Source organism: Durio zibethinus, chromosome 24, assembly GCF_047325235.1.
Source record: "Durio zibethinus cultivar Kanyao isolate XHJ-2024 chromosome 24, ASM4732523v1, whole genome shotgun sequence".
NCBI classification, from domain to species: domain Eukaryota; kingdom Viridiplantae; phylum Streptophyta; class Magnoliopsida; order Malvales; family Malvaceae; genus Durio; species Durio zibethinus.
In genome coordinates this window covers 12,590,277-12,595,587 of record NC_143185.1, presented here as the reverse complement: position 1 = coordinate 12,595,587, position 5,311 = coordinate 12,590,277, and the positions used below count along the sequence as shown (strand labels likewise).

The following is a 5,311-nucleotide window of genomic DNA, read 5'->3' as shown; positions in this document are numbered from 1 at the left end:
TTTTAAATATTAATAAATTTGATTTATTTTATTTTGAATAAGTTACTAAGAACTGAAAAAATTATTTTACGACAATAAAATAATTATTAATATATTGTTATGTCAATTATAACAAATTATTATTTATTAAATTATTAAGATATGATTATTTTGGAATATATCTAAAAATTTATTATTCTTATGGCCATTTTGTTAAATGGTCAATTATTAAATCAATTATCTTCTAAATTAATAATTATTACTTATTCTTATTTATTATTTTCAATTAATATTCAAGTAATTATTATTAATTTGTTTACAATGACCAATATTTATTAAATTATTTTAATATTGTTATTTATTTAATCGATATATTTTGTTATTAATAATTAATATTCAAGTAATTAGAATTGAAACCTAAGGTGATTTGTTTAAGTTTATAATAGTTATATAACTTTTTAAACAATTATCTATTTCAAATCGTTATAACTATTTGTTTTGTTATAAAACAAATGTCTCTGTTCATACAAGCTTATTACAAATAAAATAATACAAATTAATTAATATTCAGACAATTAATAAGTATAACATTTAAAAATAAATTTGTCTATCAAACAAATTCAAAAAGTTATAACTATTTAAACTATTATTTATTTCATATCATTATGACTTTTTGTTTCATTATAAAACAATTGGTTCTATTTATTCAAACTTATTCGGATTAAAATAACACTAATTTCTTAATTTTTAACTAATAAGTAAAATTTTTTTAAAATAAATATATTTAACGAGCAAGTTTAAATAGTCATGGTTATTTGAATAATTATCTATTTCAAATCGTTATGACCTTTTGTTTTGTGATAAAATAATTTTTTCTATTTATCTAATATTTGAATTGTTTCAACTTATTAAATTAATAAGTAATTTATTAATTACTCTTCAATTCTATTTTCAAAGTCCCTTTCATCTTTCTCTCACGAAACTTGTTCGCTATCAGTCTCTCGCTCGTATTCAGCCTTGGACAAAATTTACTATCTGATTGGGGTTGTATTCCCCAAACAAACTCGACTCACAGACAACACCTCATGGTGCGATAAGATCCAGGCATAATAGGGCTCTCACCCTTTACGGTGCCTTTTTTTAGGGGACTTAGGCTTGGTCCATCACTAAAGATGCTTTTACAGACTACAATTCAAACATGGAGATGCTTAATTCTCAAGCTAGGCTCTTTTTGGTTCACTCATTGTTACTAGGGGAATCCTGGTAAGTTTATTTTTCTCAACTTATTGATATGCTTAAACTCAACGAGTCACAATGTAAGCATCGACCGAATGATACGAGGGGTTCGATGGGGTCTGGATGGACAATGTGCACATCTCACTGGAACAAGGCATGCAGTGAGCTTTACCATTGATGGTCATGACACTATCATTGTTAGGGACTCATTTTTAGACCAACCATGATCGACAAGATCATTGGAAGCCATCTTTTACCCCTTTAATCAGAGCTGATAGGTAGGAGGTTGGAGGGTGATGATGCATGACACCCAGATAAGTGTGCCCTTGGCCTAAGGGTTTGTGGCACAACTTGTGTTCAAAAACTTAATAGTTCACAAGATTCTACAATTCACACCAAGTATCACATTTCACTATGTTCTTCATTTATATGAGAGCCAAGATATTCGTTACAGATAGTTGTTTTGGTTTTTTTTAGCAAAAAGAGCCATGGTGCTGCCTAGTATGCACCATAAATGGGGTGGTGATAGCACATGTGCTCTTTTTCATTTAGGTTCCTTGGCACGATTTATGCTTGAGATTTGTTATTTGGTCATAAGCAATGATGCTGATCGTTTCATTTGCTCAGAAGGCAAAATGAAGTGATTGTAGTACATGCCTAAGGCCAAAAAGGGCTCAAGCCATTGAGGCATCCTCGCCCCCTTGGTGTTTCATTAACACATTCATAGGTCATTTGTTGTACTGGTTTTGACAATGATCCTTCCGTAAGTTCACTTATGGAAACCTTGTTATGACTTCTCCTTCCTCTAAATGATAAGGTTTAGTGGACTTTTCGCAATGTCATAAGTAATGAACATCCATGTCACTGTAATATGAACACTTTAGTAGACCATTCAATTGGTAGGAGTGATAGATTGTGTGTACAAAAAGCAAAGACATAGTCAACATGAGCTGATGACTCACACTTACTAGGAATTCCTTGTTGAAGATCAATAATTACAATGATCTATGCCTATCATGATGAAATTTCAAAGATTATCTGGGCCATCGGCCAAGGCTATAAACTCGTTGAATACATCAGTGTAGTGCATGTGCAACCCAAAACATCTAAAGGCATCATAAACCTGTTATTGCCTCAAACTTTCTTAGTCTAAGTAGCCATAGTCCCTTTAAGAAGCTAGCCATTAAGGATCATGTCCTTGTAGCTAGTTAATAGGTTGAGGTCTTATTCATTAATAGAATTAAGCAGACAAATCGCTCTACCAACTGAAAACAACAATACACCACCACTTATAGAATCAAGAAAGAGCTCTCAATATGTCAATCCTTACTATGTCTGGACCTGATAAGTTTCCTTGTGTTGAGTCAAATTAAACCACAAGCTCCACTCTTGGTGATGCCCTTCCATCAATTCTTTTAAGTTTTAGCCTTGCATACTTACTCCCCCTAGAATCTGAAGACTTTGATTTTTCATAAGGTGCTGACGGAGTCCTGAAAGTAACATTTGTTGATCCCTTGGTCGGCGTCATTTATATTTGAGACTATGATGGTATTTGATCAACTTTGAGCCCCTAACTTTCATTTTTGATTAATGAAAACATCTTTGGCAAATGCTTTCGTAGTTGTTCATTTTTTATAAATCCAAAAATTTCACTTCTGACTATAAAATACGAATGCCCCTAACTGTCCCTGTTAATCATTACTCTGAACCTAAAGGCCAACACAATAGCACCAAAATTCTATGATGTTATCCTATGCTATTGTATATAAACATAGGCCTACTTTGAGCACCCTAATTTCTTCATGGTAACATCGCCAGAGGAATGACCTGGCTAGTTAAGGTCAGGAGCACATCATTGGTTATAAGGACAAGTAAACTGGTGCTCACCATAAGGTAGACCAAAGACTCAACCCTAGTTCCATAAGAGATTTAATAAATTATGAATAGTTAAGTTTGTTTGGAATAAGAGATTTAAAAAATAATCATATTATATTATTTGTTTGTTTTATAATTAATTAATAAGAGATTTAAAAAATAGTTAAGTTTGTTTGGAATAAAATAATACTAATCTATTGACATTTCAAAAATTAATAAGAGATTTAAAAAATAAATCTATTCATCAAACTAGTTAAATAGTTATGACTACTTGAGCAATTATTTATTTCAAATCATTATGACTTTTTAATAATTATTAAAATATTAATAATTATTAATAAATAATTTATATAAACAAAAATAATTAATATAACTATAAAAATATATATGTTAATTATAATTATAAATTAAAAGATTATGTTTAATTATATCATTATATTTATCAAATATAAATAAATAATTAATTGATTTTATAATTTGGTAAAATCAAATAGTCATAATTATTTGAACTAGTTATATAATTTAACTATTTTATTAATTACTAATAAATATAAGTTATTTATATTAATTACTAATAAATAGATATAACTTATTCTAAAAATAGATTCAAAAATAATATATATTATAACAAAATCCTCACTCGCACAAATAATAAAACTTATTATAATTAATTATAGCAAATAAAATTCGTTATTTAAAATATTAATATTAATTTATAATTGTTATAAGCAAGAGTAATCCAAATATTATTTATTAATTATATTAATAATTAATTAATATTAATTACTATAAATATAATATTATAATGTTAGTTACTATATAAATAATTACTATAATTTCAAACTATTATAAATAAAATATATAATATAATTCTGTCTGAAATAGTTATAATTTCAAATATTTCAATAATTATTAAATTATTATAATAAATAATAATATAGTTAAATAATTATTATTAATGATAAATATATTTATTCAAATTATCATATTAATTAAATATTTATATAATAATAATATAAAATAATAAGTTATTTTATATTATTATTTAATATATTAATAAATTAAGCTATTATATATATTCTGTTACTATTATTTTTATTTAATTAAATTACTAAATATTCAAATGTTATTTAAAAAATTGTTTCCATTTAATGGCCATAACCATTAGTATTTTACAAATACTAGGAGACTTATATTATATGATCTGGAAATGACTATTTGCTTATTATAAATATATTAATAAGTAAGTATTAGTTTAACTAAGTTAATAATAAATATAAAATATAACAATAAAATTGCTATAACAAAATTGAATAATACAAAACTTATTAATTATTATTATTTAAACCAATTAATTAAATATTATATTACAGATAATGTTGTACTAATAAGTTTAAAATTATTATAATTAATAATTGTATTAACAATTAGAATAAGTTAAATATTTATAATTATTATTATTAAATTATATATTAAAATTACCATTTATAAACAAAAGTAGAATATATAATATTAAAATACCTATTATGAATATAAATTTTATTCATTAATATTAATGAATGATTAATATTAAATATATTAAAAATAAGCTTGTAGAATAACATTTTATTCTAATACTAATAAATTTATAAATTATATATATTTTTAAATATATATTATAGTATTATAATTTATTTTAATTATATAATTATATAGTTAATATTTATGGGTTTAAATTTTTAATTAAATTTTTTATAATTAACAATCGTAATTATTAATATTTTACATATTAATATATTTCTATTATTAATATTAACAATTTAAAATTTAAAATTATCAATTTAAGGACATAAATTGTTATATTTAATTTTCAATTAAATTATATTTATTTCTATTTGTTAAATTTATTAATTAAAATTATCTAAATAGTAATTACAAACTGAAATAAACAATATTTTTATATACTATAAAACTAGTAATATTTGTTAAACAATAACATTAAGCCTTAATTACTAGTAATTGAATAATAATTATTTATTATTTATGATTATTCGATTATATAATACTAATTTTATCTAATAATTTTATAATAAATCCTAAATACAAATTATTATTATTTAATTTAAAATATTAATTATATTTATTAATAATAAATATAATATCAATTAATAATTGTGTTTAGGATTTATTATAAAATTATTAGACAGAATTATTAATATTTTACTAAATATTTAATTTTATT

General features: G+C 23.4%; 1 non-coding gene and 1 pseudogene across 1 annotated transcript; both read right to left on the bottom strand.

Moving 5' to 3' along the window:
- Positions 1-1,519: 1,519 nt before the first annotated feature.
- LOC149511926 (5.8S ribosomal RNA) lies at positions 1,520-1,675 on the bottom strand. Its single transcript, XR_016333427.1, has one exon. It is a non-coding gene; the product is annotated as a 5.8S ribosomal RNA (ribosomal RNA).
- A 290-nt stretch (positions 1,676-1,965) lies between these two features.
- LOC149511925 (18S ribosomal RNA) lies at positions 1,966-3,187 on the bottom strand (annotated as a pseudogene).
- Between the last annotated feature and the right edge of the window lie 2,124 nt (positions 3,188-5,311).